This window comes from Heptranchias perlo, chromosome 2 (assembly GCF_035084215.1).
Source record: "Heptranchias perlo isolate sHepPer1 chromosome 2, sHepPer1.hap1, whole genome shotgun sequence".
Taxonomy (NCBI): Eukaryota; Metazoa; Chordata; class Chondrichthyes; order Hexanchiformes; family Hexanchidae; genus Heptranchias; species Heptranchias perlo.
Window position 1 is genome coordinate 62,983,248 of NC_090326.1, and position 17,812 is coordinate 63,001,059.

Genomic DNA, 17,812 nt, shown 5'->3' on the forward strand with positions numbered 1-17,812 from the left:
GGAGCAAAGGTCACTTATTGCAGCAGGGCACTCTTTCGGACAAACTTTTGGCTGCGAGATTTTTGTGTTATCACTGAAAATTCTTACTTTCCACTCAAAATTCTTCTGTTCACACATATTTAACTAATTTGCGGACTCCGGCAAACTCACACCGTCAGGATTGGGGGGGGACCATGGCTGCATTCACCACTACATCTTAGGATGAGCAACATCACCAGCCTTGCCAGGCACGGCATCCACCTCTGCCACTTGGAGCTCCACAACACAGTGCTGTGCCACAGGCACCTGCACAAGGGCACAGAGGGCAACAACAGAGAGGGGTGCCACTTGAGGAGGCCCCATCCAAAACTGGCACCCACATGGTGGAGGAGGAGGAGGAGGAACCCATGGGCAGAGCAGCAGCTCACCTGGCTGCTTGTGAGGCCACTGATATGTGAATGGTTCTCCTAACATCAGACTGTGTGAACAGTCCAGTCCTCACACCACCTGGAAAGAGCAGCGCCCACACCAGGCCACCCATCCCTCCCTGCTCAAAACAGTCCTACAACTACACATACACCCACTGTAAAGTGACCCAATGGGTGGCATCAAGTGTCGCCGTTCATGGTGAACCTCATGAAAGGGCCCTATCACATAAGCCAGTCAAGAATGGGCAAGACATGGCAGCAGTGGTGACAATCATTACATTTAATGTCACTTTAACAAAAACTAATTATAAATAAAAAATATGACAGTCTGTCAAACACCCTTGTGCATACCCTTCCTGCTCACAAAACCTTAGCCTTTCTCTTCCGACTACTACTACGTGGTGCATCCCCTGTGGCTGCAGCAGATGTAGTGGCAGGTTGCTCATGTTCATGCCTGACTGCTTAGATGCTCTGGTTCTGGAGCCTGTGAGGGCCCCTCGAAAGACTGCTCCACCTGCACCTGTGCAGGGGCTGACTCGGCCACCTGGAGAGGAGGCAGCATTGCGGGTACTGGTTGAGAGGGGGGCAACAGGTGAGACATGGGAGCGCTTTGAATGGCGTCCCCACTTCCATGTCCCCTTTCGTCATCATGTCTTCCTGGGCCAGGGCCACATCACTCCTACCACTCTGCTGGACAACAGTTTGGAAGACATATGTGATGCCTTGTAAGGCCAGTGCTGGTGTATCTATCTGCCTGTTTAAGGCAGCGGAATGTTGTTCAGCCTGAGTCCGAACGGCCGTTGTCAGGGCCTGAATGGACTCATTTGTGACCCTTGCTTGAAGCTCAATGGAGGCTAGCCTTCTCTCCATCGCAGACATTCCGCACTTATCTGTGACAGTATCTCAGAGATTCCCTCACGTCCCTGTGACACTATCTCAGAGATTCCCTCACGTCTCTGTGACAGTATCTCAGAGATTCACTCCTGTACCTGTGCCACCATTTCACTGATGCAGGAGTTGGACTCCTCCATCTTCTGCGCTATTGTGGAGAGTGCACATCGCACCTGTTCCGGTACCTCGCAAATGTGCTGCTGTCCCTCGATCATTCTCCTTTTAAAGGATGGCCCCCAGGGTTCCGCATCTGCGTCCAATTGAGCAGAGCCTGGATAGGAGTGCTCCCATCGACGCAGACTCTCCGCAGCTGCCCCTGCCACCAGTGTCTGCTCGTGCTCACATGTGTGGTAACTCACCAGATGCCAACCCAACTAACTGAGGACTAGGACCCACCAAGTTGTATGTATCTGCGCTGGTGGATGGTTCACTAAGACGTCACGATGCACCCTCAGAGGCCGGCAGGTCCTCTGAGGAATCGCCCTCTGCCATCACTGTGGTCATGATGTGGAGATGCTGGTGATGGACTGGGGTTGACAATTGTAAACAATTTTACAACACCAAGTTATAGTCCAGCAATTTTATTTTAAATTCACAAGCTTTCGGAGGCTACCTCCTTCCTCAGGTGAACGATGTGAAAAAAAAATTTTTGAGTGATGGTGAAGTGGCCAACCGATTAATGCATTGGTTTGGGTGAGGCTGACCGTGAAAGAGATTCATGAGATGGTGAGTATGAGACAGAGCCATGACATTGTAATAGGATTGGGTTGTGTGGCAGCGGTGGGGTGACTGATGGAGAGGTGAGGAAGTGCTGAGAAAGTGCAGCTAAGTTGAGGATGAGCCTTAAGTGGGTGTGAGGAGTGATGTGATGGAATAGTGTTGGCAGTGCAGAATGAGTTGGGGGGTGGGGGCAGTGATGTGGAAGACGGAATGTAGGAGAATCAATAAGTGTACTCACTTTGGCTGACCTAGTTAGGTCATTGAAGCACTTCCTGCACTGGATCCAGGTGCAGGAGATGTTGCTGCTGCTGATGACCTCCTCTGCCACCTCGAGCCAGGCCTTCTTGGTGGTAGAGGCAGGGCACTTCCTCCCGTCTGCCAGGTAAGTTTTATATTTGGTGGGTTACCCACGCGCCCATTCACCCCCCACCCCCCCCCCCCCCCTCCGCTGCCATCCCGCCTCCACTCTAATATCGGGGCCAATAAATCAATTGCTCTGTATTTGAACTTTGTCCAGAAAGTTTCTTTCTTGTTGTGAGAAAGAGGTAGCAGGCTCAACAAGCATAGGCTGAGATGATAGTTGAGATAGTGCAGAGGACAGTATTGGTGATGGTATTTTCAGCCACTTTATTGTATACATGTGGCCAGGAAGGTTTCTTAAATGGCCAGTTCAGGCATTTAGCTAAAAGGGTCTTTGGCCTGACTGCTCATGTGTATCTGAAGTGACATCCTCTTGGTCAGTGTCTGTGTCCTGCTTTGGCCTTAATTGTGACTGGACCTCCTCTTCCTTCTCCATCATTAGACCCTCTTGTATTGCAAAGTTATGCACCATGCCGCAGATAACAATAATCTTGGAGACCGTGGTGGAGTTGGACTGTGAGGCGCCCTTTGTCCTGTCAAGGCATCTGAAATGCTGCTTCAAGATGCCAATGCTGTGCCCTATAATAATCTTAATTGCTGCATGGGTCTCTGTATTGTATCTGTGTCTGCTTCTAAAATTGGGTGCTGCAAAGGTGTCATTAATGAGTTCAGAAGAAAGTACCCGTGGTCTCTGAGGAGCCATTCTTGTAGTTTGCCTTCACCGTCATATAAGCCTGGCATACATTTTTGTTCTGAAATGGAAGCATTGTGACTGCTGCCTGGGAACCGGCACTTTACCTGCTTAGAAATCCCTGTTGTTCATGTAGACCATGACATTGTTCCTAAAGGCTTGGGTGTCCACATGGAAGCTATTAATGACCCCTGAACTTGGGGAAGTCTAGCAATGTTGTGAAATTGGATAGCCCTGTCGTGCTGCTGTTGCTATTCAGTGAGAAATAAGATGAAAGCAATGGCCTTGCTGAACAATGTAGCCGTCACCTGTATGATACACATCAAATTGGCTGATATTGCAAATGATTGCTGTGTTAGCCTGGAAGGAGCCAGAGTCTAAAAGTTGAGGGCATGATGACCTTGACTGCCATTGGCAATGAAGTTTGTCTGCAGACCTCCATGCAACAGATGGTAAATGCCTCCCTGCTGAAACAAAGCACGCAAATGCAGTTTTCTCCATCACTACCAAGTAACTATGCCTGGAATACAGTTGCTCATTGCTAATCTCCCTGGCATGGGCATTTTTGCTCTTCTTTGTCCTCTTGAGTGAAATCTTCAAGTGACCATTGAAAGCACTCCCCATATTTTGGCAATGTAGTGGCAGGATAGAAAATAGCAGCATATTTTTAAGAGATCTCTTCCTGACAGGTGATAACCATGCTGGCCTTTGACGTCTATTTTAAATGGACACTTTGCAATAACAGCGTGGGAAAACAGGAAGGTCATGGCTGGCCTCATTATGCCCCAATTTGAATAAAACTCACCTGCCTAATGAAGCTCTCGCACATTCTATGCAAGAGAGTGCATCAGCAACAGACAACCAAGTCAAGAGTCTTTCACTGTCAGTAATTCCTGCCTCATACATGTTGCAGGGAATAAAGAGGAGAATGAAAATGAGTAAAAGAAAAAAGGACGTCAATATTATACCATGTGTTTAGACAGGTCACTTTTTTTAACCAAATAAAATTATATTTATTTCAGACTGAACCATAAATGAAAAGAAGAAACTGACAGCCATATAAATGCAAACTGATGCTTCAGTCCAAGATGTGTGACATTATCACAGTCTGTTATGAGACCTGCAACATAATTGAAACTCTACCCTTCCATCCCCCCTCTAATGTAGCTCAGTAAGTGGAAAAAGAAAAGAAAAAGGTGGGGCAGACAAGCTCTGTTCCACCCCCGATAGAGAGAGAGAGGGGCACAGAGAGAGAGAGGCACAGAGACAGAGAGAGAGAGCCACAGAGAGAGAGAGAGAGGCACAGAGAGAGAGAGGGAGAGAGAGGGATGGACCCGGAAGCCCCTGTACAGCTCCCCTAACTTGTCAAATGATGATGTGGAGATGCCGGTGATGGACTGGGGTTGACAATTGTAAACAATTTTACAACACCAAGTTATAGTCCAGGATATAACCAAGATATAAAATAAAATTGCTGGACTATAACTTGGTGTTGTAAAATTGTTTACAATTGTCAAATGATGGCTTGGATATAATAGACTTCTCTTCCATGTCACAGGATTTTGTACAATCCTAGTTGAAACCATTACTGAAATCGTCACTATTTTGTTTCATCTGAAGCCAGTTGGACAATATCATTGAATGAATTAGAGGCCTGCCTGGCACACACTTATGGTGGGTAATGTTCATCACATTCTTATTGCATGTGGTGTTTCTTGTAATACATTTATTGTTTTCTCCCTGTGCCAAGCACCATTCCCATCCAAGAAAGTGGCCAGGCAACTTGCCACCTATTGATAGGCAATATAAAGCACACTTATTGGTCTGAACATATACTGCTATGAAACATTAATGTTTAATAATCGAATGATCATTAAATGCATTTCTACAACCTTATAGAACAGGAAGTTTCCTACCCTGGGGATTCCTTACAAATTATTCTGCCAACCCAATTTTTTTCCCCCACATCAAGGAAGCATGTCAACGATAGTTCCCTGTATACCCCAGGAATTTCACTCCTTGGGGTAGAAATTAGTATGCTTTGTGCCCGTTAAAACCTGGTGCAACGTTGACAAATTTAGTCCATACCCAATCTGTACGTTTGATGGGGCCATTGCTAAATTCGTCGGGCCCATTTTTTGGAGTCCTGGGCCCCTTGCATATGTTAATTAAGGGCCTAATGCCTGTTGAAGGACATCTCCAGAAAATTTGTTTTTGATTAGTTTTTTTAAATTTCAATTTTTTTGAATCTTGGTGTGGAGCCAGAAGGATGCACGACAGGCGCTGGCAGCTCACACAAAAATGTTAATGAGGCCCAAGGACCAATTTAGGGTCGGCCTTCTGGCTTGCGCAAATTTCTACCCTTTTACACCCTTAAAAGACCTCAGTGCATCTCTGGAGGTGTGAGTCCCTTGGAGGCCTTTTGAAAGGTCCCAAGTCTCATCTGACTAAGGTAATCGATGCCAGAGGGGATCATTTACCTTATGTTTGGAAACAAAATGGCTTCTTTTGGAGCCGAATACTGATACAGCTGAGTTTTTATCTTCAGCCTCGCAGAGCCTGGGGGCATCTCAGGCACAACTGAAGCCCACTGCATCTTACAAGCCTGGATTGGAGCGGGAATCGTCGAACCGCCTTGGCAGGGTCCAGCAATTTGACTCGACTATGCAAATGACCTTGCTCCTGCAATCTGGGACTAGATCGGCAGCCGATCACGTGGACGGATGGGGGATCCGCTCTGCCACTCTTCCGACAGTGGTACAGCCCCCGCAGAATTTCCAGCCCTTGAAGTTTAATTTCTTCTGGTATCACATTAGTTTATACAATTGTGCTAAATTTCTTTGTGCTGTACTTCAATGCAGTTGCTAACCTGTTTAAAATGACTAATGACTGTGTTAAAATAGTGCACAAAAAACTTTATGTGTGCACATTAACCAATGCATTACAACAACAACAACTACTACTACTACTACTACTACTACTACTTGCATTTATATAGCGCCTTTAACGTAGTAAAATGTACCAAAGCACTTGACAGGAGCGATTATCAAACAAAATTTGACACCAAGCCACATAAGGAGATATTAGGCCAGGTGACCAAAAGCTTGGTCAAAGAGGTAGGTTTTAAAGGAGGAGAGAGAGCTGGAGGGGCGGAGAGGTTTAGGGATGGAGTTCCAGAGCTGAAGGCACAGCCGCCAATGGTGGAGCAATTAAAATCGGGGATGCGCAAGGGGCAAGAATTGGAGGAATGCAGAGATCTCGGAGGGTTGTAGGGCTGGAGGATGTTACAGAGATAGGGAGGGCGAGGCCATGGAGGGATTTGAAACAAGGATGACAATTTTAAAATCGAGGCGGTCCCGGATCGGGAGCCAAAATTAACTCTCATAATTAGCTAGGGCCGATTTTACTGGGGATAGCGTCCCAGGAACATCTGAACAAGAGGTGCTGACAAAATTCCAGTGTGGCCTACGTTTAACACAGTTGTTGAAGCATGTGGAGGTTTTTCAATTCAAATGATTATGATGTTACAATAACCTGCAACCTGATTTCTTGGTTTTGTGCAAGTTGGAGATCGTGTGCAAACTTCCTGCATAAAAAGAAGTCGCAATGAAAAAATAAAAAGCTTCTTGATGCAGTGAGGCCTGAGTTAGCAGGAATTTTGGAGTAAAGGAAATGTACAGTTACGAAGAATACTTCTTTCCTTTTGCTATTGTAGCCATTAAAGGGATAGGCCCTGAAATTCCATGGGGATTCGGCCAGTCTGCCACAGAATTTAACCACAGTTGCTGTCACCATCATTCCACCTACTATAAATACCTCAACTCGAGGCATAATCTGAAGGCAACACATTTATTGTGGAGATATCCAATTTGTGACTGTCAACCTAACTCTTTCCACCCTGGCGCTTCCCCTTTCCAACAGTGCTGGTCTTTTATGCAGGGCTAACAAAGCTGGTGTTTGGTCTGAATGGTTCTGCTGAGGCAGGAACAGAGCAGGAGGATGGCCATTGTATATCTAGGTCAGGCTCGAGGACACGAGGTCGCTCTCCATCTCTGGGAGCTCGCACATCAGAGGAACCAGCTTCAGGCTTCAGCTCATTTGCTACTGTGGAGACAGTCTGGCCCTGCCTGCCTTCAAGCTCCTGTGCAATGAAGAAGGAGGGGACAGTGATAACGGTAGAGATGGAAACCTTCTGGAAAGAATGCATCAGCATCCACATGTTATTCCGACCTGCTCTTCTCCCAGCCTCTCTGCCACTGACAGAAGTAGCCACCATTTTGCTCCTCTTCCGTAGAAGAGCAACCTCTTCCGTAAGCTTGTCCATTGAGGAGGCCACAGTGCAGCCAAAGACCTGCATTGGCAACAGTGAGAGGCTGCGCAGCAGATGCACTGGAGCTGCCACCCCGTGCAAGGTTATCTGAACATTTTCTAGTCCATGCAACAGGATCTCACACATGCAGAACGTGTACTCCTCCACAGTTGTCACCAAGTTGCAGAAAATACTGGGCACATCACCCAGTGGCTGTAACAGCTTATCATACTCTGAAAGGATTCTTCTTTTGAAAACACGGCCATACAGATCTGGGTCCTGTGCAGCTGCCAGTGGAGGTGCTCTCTTCCTCCAACAAGGGGACTCTTCTTCTTCCTCCCCCTACATCTCCTATTCCTGTTCTCCAGTGCTCAGTGATTCCACCTTAGTGCTCCCCTCCATAACCCCTCCCCATTCCCGGGGTAGGGTGAGGAGTGGGGTGGGGATGTAACTCAGTTGCAGCATGCAGCATTTGCAGTACGTTACAACGGTGACTGCACTTCAAAATTACTTCATTGGCTGTAAAGCGATTTGGGACGTCCTGAGGTCGTGAAAGAGGCTATATAAATGCAAGCCTTTCTTTCTTTAATAGTGATGGAGTGCCAGATGAACTGCTTCCTGTGGGTTCTATGGATGGTCTGGCATCTGTTAGCCGCACGTTCCTATGAAGACATAAAGATGGACAAATATCATAGCAAATGCAGAATGAACTTAAGGTTTACTCATTCGCCTATATAATCACTTTCATCTGCCAGGGAAAGGTGTTGGAACTGACGTAGTCTGTGACCATTATTAAGATTGTATGGGAGGGAAGGTAAGAGAATGACGGACCCCCAGGGGGAACGTGCTCACCCACTTCACCATCTCTCAAGTTCTATTCTTGCAGCTCTGTAGTCCTGTCCTCAAACGGGGTCACCTCTTGTACTGCAGCAAATCCTCCTCTGGTAATGGTGACTTGCCTTCTTTTAAAAGCCAGCTTCTCTTGCAGAAACATATGAGACTTTCACTGCTAACTGCAGTGTCAGGACAGCGTTGACAGTAGCTAAATCGTCTTCCTACGAGGAAGCTGCAGTCAAGTTGAAGTTGCTGCTGCTTTCATACATTAAATCCTTCCAAGTGCTTGCATAGAGTCCAAGTAAATTGTGAGCGGGGAGATATGCCTAAGTGGGCATGAGATTCAGCAAGCTTATATTATGTAATAGCATGCACTAGGTTGTTGCCAAGGGGCTCATAAACAGCTTTTTATATGTGTAAAAGCCTTCAGTGCCTTCATCCCACAGAGGGAAAATGGCATCCCTCCTTTGCCCCATCCTGCAGCAGCTGCTCAATCACCCTATCATCAAAGCAGGGTGCCCTTGTGCGACCAGCCCTCGTGGCTGGCATCGGGATAGATTGCATTGCAGCCATGAAACCTTCCTCCATGGCATCTTTACTTTAAAAAATGGAAGGCTGGCGGAAGTAACTTCTCAGGAGCACTGAAAGATATTTGGCTATCAGTTTTCAAGCTTTCAAAATGTTCGACTTTGCACAGTCTACAGCCTTTCCCAAAGACCAAAATGAACAAGCCCCCTTTAAGTTACATGGCAGTTTCTTGTGCCCACAAGGCTGCGCCTAATAGGAAGCCTCAGCATCTGCCATGGAACACCCACTATATTATAATTAACATGACAGGAAATCAGAGCCCAGGGAAGTGCCCTCTTGCACAGCATAATTTCAGCACACTGTCCACACGTACCATTTACCATCATCAGGCCCCAGGAATATCAGCCCTTGTATCTATGTTTAAGAACCCAGATTGCTGCCTTTGACTTCTCCTTTCTTTCCAGTAATTTTTTCAGATTAGGACTTGTACCATCTTTGTTTTTAAGTGAATGAATTGATGTGATGTTATTGGGAGTTGTTAATACAGAGTAAAACAGTGGTCTTGTCAGAGTCAAATATTAAAACTAGCAGATGTCCCTTTAGTTTGATATGATAGTCCAAAACTTCAGAGTTTTCTCAGTGAAGGCTCTGGTTAGTTTTCTTCCTTCAGTGTCTTCATTTAAAGGTACTTTCTACCTTTCTCACTGCTCCTTGAACCATCTCCCAGCTGAGCTGAGAAACCACGGGGGGAGTTTCCATCGTCACCGTTAGGGTGGTAATTTGGAGGAGCAGATCACCCGCCCATTATGGAACCCGCCTGAATTTCACTTCCATTGAAAGCAATGGAAATGGAAATTGGCTGAGTTCTATAACGAGTGAGCAATCAGCTCCACCAGTTTACCACCCAAGAGATGAAGGTGGAAATCTCCCATACACCCCCCCCCCCCCCACCCGATGTGAGCAATCCAGCCGTGGACCTCTACCAATACTGCTCAGAAACTGGCCTCTCTCCCCATATTTCCCTTCCTCTCACTGTGAGAAGTAGTTGTTCTTCACTCGGCACCTTTCAACAACAGCATGGCTCAGGTGAAGTCCCACTCCAGGGGGTAATTTTAACCCCATGAATGGGTGGGTTGGGGGCTGGTGGGAAGCTAAAAATTGTAAAAAAACTAAAACCCCACCCCAACCCGCCTCCAACCCGCCCACTTCCAGTTTTAATGGGGCCGGGTCGAGGGATAGGCGACCAACCTGCTCTTAGGAGGGGGGTCGGTCAATGAAAGCTTTTAAGGAGGCTGCGGGCATCCATTTGGACAGCTTTTTTATTTTTAACTCCAGGGGGCCAGGATTCCTGGGCCTTCTACTCCACGCCACGTAAGAGGAGGCGAGAAAGGCCAAAACAGCAGGTAAGCACTGCTTGTGGGCCAGGAGGAGCAGGAGTATTTCCTCCAGGCCTTGGTACGGTAGCATAGTGGTAATGTTACTGGACTAATAATCCAGAGGCCTGGACTAATAATCTGAAGTTATGAATTCAAATCCCGCCACGGCAACTGGGGAATTTAAATTTAATTAATTAAATTAAATCTGGAATTTAAAAAGTACTAGTATCAGTAATGATGGCCATGAAAATACCAGATTGTCGTAAAAACCCATCTGGTTCACTAATGTCCTTTAGGGAAGGAAATCTGCTATTCTTACTCGGTCTGGCCTACATTTGACTCCAGACCCACAGCAATGTGGTTCATTCTTAATTGCCCTCTGAAATGGCCTAACAAGCCACTCAGTTGTACAATCTCGCTGCAGGAAGTCACAATAAGAATGAAACCAGACTGACCACTAGGCACCGGATACAACAAAGGCAAATCCAAGCCCAGTCAACCCTGCAAAGTCCTCCTCACTAACATCTGGGGACTTGTGCCAAAATTGGGAGAGCTGTCCCACAGACTAGTCAAGCAACAGCCTGACATAGCCATACTCACAGAATCATACCTTTCAGTCAATGTCCCAGGCTCTTCCATCACCATCCCTGGGTGTGTCCTGTCCCCCCAGAGGTGGTGGTACAGTGGTATACAGACCTCATTACAGTCTTGGTCCAAACATGGACAAAATAGCTGAATTCCAGAGGTGAGGTGAGAGTGACTGCCCTTGACATCAAGGGTGCATTTTGACCGAGAATGGCACCAAGGAGTCCGAGTAAAATTGAAGTCGATGGGAATCAGGGGGAAAATTCTCCAATGGCTGGAGTCATACCGAGCACAAAGGAAGATGGTGGTGGTTGTTGGAGGCCAATCAGCTCACCCCAGGACATTGCTGCAAGAGTTCCTCAGGGCAGTGTCCTAGGCCCAACCATCTTCAGCTGCTTCATCAATGACCTTCCCTCCATCATAAGGTCAGAAATGGGGATGTTCGCTGATGATTGCACAGTGTTCAGTTCCATTCGCAACCCCTCAGATAATGAAGCAGTCCGAGCCTGCATGCAGCAAGACCTGGACAACATCCAGGCTTGGGCTGATAAGTGGCAAGTAACATTCGCAGCAGACAAGTACCAGGTAATGACCATCTCCAACGAGAGAGTCTAACCACCTCCCCTTGACATTCAACGGCATTACTATCACCAAATCCCCCACCATCAATATCCTGGGGTCACCATTGACCAGAAACTTAACTGGACCAGCCACATAAACACTGTGGCTGCAAGAGCAGGTCAGAGGCTGGGTATTCTGCAGCGAGTGACTCACCTCCTGACTCCCCAAAGCCTTTCCACCATCTACAAGGCACAAGTCAGGAGTGTGATGGAATACTCTCCACTTGCCTGGATGAGTTCAGCTCTAACAACACTCAAGAAGCTCGACACCATCCAGGACAAAGCAGCCCACTTAATTGGCACCCCATCCACCACCCTAAACATTCACTCCCTTCACCACCGGCGCACAGTGGCTGCAGTGTGTACCATCTACAGGGTGCACTGCAGCAACTCGCCAAGGCTTCTTCGACAGCACCTCCCAAACCCGCGACCTCTACCACTTAGAAGGACAAGGGCAGCAGGCACATGGGAACAACACCACCTGCACATTCCCCTCCAACCCACCATCCCGACTTGGAAACACATCACCGTTCCTTCATCGTCGCTGGGTCAAAATCCTGGAACTCCCTACCTAACAGCACTGTGGGAGAACCTTCATCACACGGACTGCAGCGGTTCAAGAAGGCGGCTCACCACCACCTTCTCAAGGGCAATTAGGGATGGGCAATAAATGCTGGCCTTGCCATCAATGCCCACATCCCATGAACGAATAAAAAAAAGGCCCAACAATCCGACCTGCCGCAATCCCACACATGCGATTGACCGACCATGTCCAACTCCCCCCGCCCCCATGATCTCCGACCCCACGCCACCACGATCTCTGACACTGCCCTCCCCCCATGATCTCCGACCCCCCGATGTCCGTTCTCCCCATTGACCCCCGAACCCCCCCCCAATGATCCCCAACCCTGTAGACTTCCCCGATGACCAACCCCCCGTGATCCCCGACCCTGACCTCCTCCGATGACCGCCCCCCCCCTCAACCCCCCGCATCTAAGACTTACCTGCTCGCTTCTGCTCCCTGGCTGTTCTCCCGTCTAACTGATGGCCAGCCTGTCAGGCGGGAAACCTACAAAAAAAAATGAAAGACATCCTCTCGTCAAAATCGTAAGGACATCCGGGAAACCTGTACCTCCGTGTTTCCCGTCATGATTTCCGCACCCCCCCCCACCTCACCCCGCCCTCTCCCCAGCTCCTGGTAAAAATTTACCCCTAGGACTTTACATAATTTAGGCCAACACAACAGCCCTGTGCAAAGGGAGTGCTACATTGTTGGAGGTGCTGTCCTTTGGATGAGATGTTAAACTCAAGCCGCGTCTGTCTGGTCCTCTGGTTCAGTTGAATATTTAAGATACCATTTGAACAAAAACATGGTATTCTCCTGGTGTCTTGGCCAATATCCCCCCTCAACAAAATCGTGAAGGGTTTAGATAAAGTAAATAAAGAGAAACTGTTCCCATTGGTGGAAGGGTCGAGAACCAGAGGCCACAGATTTAAAGTGATTGGCAAAAGAACCAAAGGCGACATGAGGAAAAAGTTTCTTACGCAGCGAATAGTTAGGATCTGGAATACCCTGCCTGAAAGAGTGGTGGAAGCAGATTCAATCATGGCTTTCAAAAAAGAATTGGATAAATATTTGAAGGGAAAAAATTTGCCTGGCTACAGCGAAAGAGCAGGGGAATGGAACTAACTGGATTGCTCTTGCAGAGAGCCGGCACGGGCTCGATGGGCCGAATGGCCTCTTTCTGTGCTGTAATGATTCTATGACCCGATGATTCTTCTATTCCATGATGCAGATTAATTGGTCATCCATCTTATTGTTTTTGAGAACACAAAATGGCTGTTGTATTTGCCTTTGTAACAACAGTCACTGCATTTCAAAATAATGAAGTACAATGCAAATGCTATTCTGCGAGATGTGATAAGGTGCTGTATGAATGCAAATTTTTCTTTTCTTATGTTTGGTAATTTAACAAGTAAAAAGACATGGGTGTGATTCCCATTCGTACCGCTCCACACCCACATGTTGAAGATCCACCCTCCAACCGGCACTAAGTATTACATCACAGCTTCTGCAGCCGTTAGTTCTGATCACAGGATTAAAACAAGTGACAAAACCACACCCACAACCACAGAGAGAAACAAGGAAAGGGCCTTCTCCCTTTCTTTCTCTATCTTTGCTCATGTTCATTCTACACGTCTGTTATTTTGACATCTGTCATTCTACATGTCTGTTATTTAGAATCATAGAATCGTTACAGCACCAAAGGAGGCCATTTGGCCCATCGAGCCTATGCCGGCTCTTTGTAAGAGTAATCCAGTTAGTCCCATTCCCCTGCTCTTTCCCCATAGCCCTGCAAATTTTTTCTCTTCAAATATTTATCCTACTGGAGTTTTTTGAGGATGTAACTGGTAGAATAGATAAGGGAGAACCAGTGGATGTGATTTATTTGAATTTTCAGAAGGCCTTTGATAAAGTCCCACATAAGAGACTTATGTGCAAAATTAAAGCACATGGGATTGGTGGTAATATACCGCATGGATTGAAAATTGGTTAACAGACAGGAAACAGAGAGTAGGAATAAATGGTCTTTATCAGGGTGTCAGGCAGTGACTAGTGGGGTACTGCAGGGATCAGTGCTTGGGCCCCAGCTATTCACAATATATATCAATGATTTGGATGAGGGAACCAAATGTAATATTTCCAAGTTTGCTGACGTTACAAAACCAGGTGTGATCGTGAGTTGTGAGGAGGATGCAAAGAGGCTTCAAGGCGATTTAGACAAGTTGAGTGAGTGGGCAAATACATGGCAGATGCAGTATAATGTGGATAAATGTGAAGTTATCCACTTCGGAAGGAAAAACAGAAAGGCAGAGTATTATTTAAATGGTGATAGATTGGGGAATGTTGATGTACAAAGGGAATTATGTGTCCTTGTACAACAGTCACTGAAAGCAAACTTGCAGGTGCAGCAAGCAGTTAGGAAGGCAAATGGTATGTTGGCCTTCATTGCAATTGGAATAGGAGTGAGGGAGCACGGAGTAGCAGCTATCGACGGAGTCTGGTTTCGAGAGAGTCTATAATTGGGAATTTGGTGAGTGAGGTGATTCAGTGCAGTAAGGGGTGAAGTGCATTTGATTAGTCAGTGGAGAGGAGCATACCGAGAACGGGTCACAGCAACAACAAAATAAAACTGCAGTGGGACGTCACAGGTAAGGTGGTTGGTGGTGAGTATCTCTTCTGATTTCTTCTTTCTTAGGAATGTGGGCTAAGTAACTTATAGCATAAAACTATTTTTTTTAAAAAATAACTAAACTTAATTTAATAAATTAAACAAGGCCAGTACTTGGTTCAACCTAAAAATAATTTGATTGGCATTGCAGTAATCAATTAAATAAATAAAATAGTTATGACAGGGCAGGAGATGTGTTGCAGCTGCAATATGTGGGAGCTACTGGACAGTTTTGTCCAGGTCGACTACATCTGCAGTAAGTGTCTGCAGCTCAAGGAACTTCGGCTTCGAGTTGAGGAGCTGGAGTCCAAGCTGCAGACATTGCGAGGCATCAGAGAAGGAGAAAGTTACCTGGACACTTTGATCCAGGAGGCAGTCACGCCCCTTAGACTAAATACTGTAGAATTGGCACGTAGTCAGGGACAGGAGGGTGTGACTGCGAGTGAGGCAGGTACGGGGATCCAGGAGGTAGCATTGCAGGAGCCTCAGCCTCTGCACTTGTCCAATAGAAACAAGGTTCTTGCAGCCCTTGTGGACGAGTGCAGGATGAGCAAACTGGGCACGGCACCGTGGTTCAGGGGGCCATTCAAATGGGGGGAGTAAAAAGGAATGTGGTTGTAGTAGACGACAGTATAGTTCGAGGGATAGATACTGTTCTCTGCAGCCAAGAACGAGAGTCCCGAAGGCTGTGTTGCCTACCCGGTGCCAGGGTTAAGGACATCTCCTCAGGGCTGGAGAGAAACTTGGAGTGGGAGGGGGAGGATCCAGTTGTTGTGGTCCATGTAGGTACCAATGACATAGGTAGGACTAAGAAAGAGGGTCTGCTGAGGGAATTTGAGCACCTAGGGACTAAATTAAAAAGCAGAACCACAAAGATGATAATCTTCAGATTATTACCTGAGCCACGAGCAAATTGGCACAGGGTAAACCAGATCAGAGAGATGAATGCGTGGCTCAAAGATTGGTGTGGGAGAAGTGGGTTTCGATTCATGGGGCACTGGCACCAGTACTGGGGAAAGAGGGAGCTGTTCAGTCGGGACGGGCTTCACCTGAGCCATACTGGGACCAGTGTTCTGGCAAACCGAATAACTAGGGCATTAGAGAAGGCTTTAAACTAAATAGAGGGGGGGGGAGGGCTCAGGAGGGGCGAAGTTTAGATTGATAAAGAGAAAAGACAAGGAAGTAGTACAGGAAAGTGATGGGGGTAATGATAAACGGAGTGTGTCAGGAAGGGACAGAGCGTACAAACATAAGAGTGCACCAGCAAATGGGGCCGGGGTAGGAAAGAATGGTAAAAAGACAAAATTAAAGGTTCTTTATCTGAATGCGCGCGACATTCGTAATAAGATAGATGAATTGACGGCACAAATAGAAACAAATGGGTTTGATCTCGTGGCCATTACAGAGACGTGGTTGCAAGGTGACCAAGGTTGGGAGCTAAATATTCAGGGTTATTTAACATTTCGGAAGGATAGGAAAAAAGTTAAAGGTGGTGGGGTAGCTCTTTTAATAAAGGATGAAATTTGTATAATAGTGAGAAATGATCTTGGCTCAGAAGATCAAGATGTCAAATCAATTTGGGTGGAGGTAAGAAATAGCAAGGGAAAGAAATCAGTGGTGGTAGTAGTATATAGGCCCTCTAACAGTAGCTACCCTGTAGGGCAAAATATCAATCCGGAAATAAGGGGGGCTTGTAAAAAAGGTAATGCAATAATCATGGGCGATTTTAACTTTCACTTGGATTGGACAAATCAAATTGGCAAAAATAGCCCTAAGGAGGAGTTCATAGAGTGTATTAGGAACAGTTTCTTAGACCAATACGTCGGGAAACCATCCAGGGAGCAGGCCATTTTGGATCTGGTAATGGGTAACAAAACAGGATTAATTAATGATCTCAAAGTAAAGGATCCCTTGGGAAGCAGTGATCATAACATGATAGAATTTCACATTCAGTTTGAGAGTGAGGATCTTGGGTCTGAAACTATTGTATTAAACTTAAATAAGGGCAATTATAAAGGAATGAGGGTGGAATTAGCTAAAGTGGACTGGGTAAACAGATTAGATGGTATGATGGTAGATAAGCAATGGCAAACATTTAAAAAGATATTTTATGACTCGCAACAAAAATATATCCCTGTGAGGAGGAAAGACTCCACAAAAACGGTGAACAACCATGGCTAACTAAGGAAGTCAAGGATGGTATCAAGTTAAAAGAAAAAGCATTCAACATGGCAAAGATCACGGGTAAATCCGAAGATTGGGAAAAATTTAAAAACCAGCAAAGGATGACAAAAAGAATACTAAAGAGGGAGTAAATAAATTATAAGAGTAAACTAGCAAGAAATATAAAAACTGACAGTAAAAGCTTCTACAAGTATATAAAAAGGACGAGGGTAGCTAAAGTAAACATTGGTCCCTTAGAGAATGAGACTGGGGAAATAATAATGGAAAACAAGGAAATGGCAGAGGAATTGAACAGATATTTTGTATCTGTCTCCACAGTAGAAGACACTAATAACATACCAATAATAGTAAAAAATCAAGGGGCAAAGGGGAGGGAGGAACTAAAAACAATCACTATCACGAAAGAAAAAGTACGAGGTAAACTAATGGGTCTAAAGGCTAACAAGTCCCCTGGACCTGATGGCTTGCATCCGAAGGATTTAAAGGAAATGGCTACAGAGATAGTGGATGCATTGGTTGTAATCTTCCAGAGTTCACTAGATTCTGGAAAGGTCCCAGCGGATTGGAAAACCGCAAACATAACACCCCTATTCAAGAAGGGAGTGAGACAGAAAGCAGGTAACTATAGACCAGTTAGCATGACATCTGTCATTGGGAAAATGCTAGAATCCATTATTAAGGAAGTAGTAGTAGGACATTTGGAGACTCATAATACAATCAAGGAGAGTCAACATGGTTTTATGAAGGGGAAATCATGTCTGACAAATTTATTAGAGTTCTTTGAGGAAGTAACGGGCAGGGTGGATAAAGGGGAACCAATGGATGCAGTATATTTGGATTTCCAAAAGGCCTTCGATAAGGTGCCACATAAAAGATTACTGCACAAGATAAGAGCTCATGGTGTTGGGGGTAATATATTGGCATGGATAGAGGATTGGCGAACTAACAGAAAACAAAGAGTCGGGATAAAAGGGTCATTTTCAAAATGGCAATCTGTAACTAGCGGAGTGCCGCAGGGCTCAGTGCTGGGGCCTCAACTATTTACAATATATATCAATGACTTGGATGAAGGAA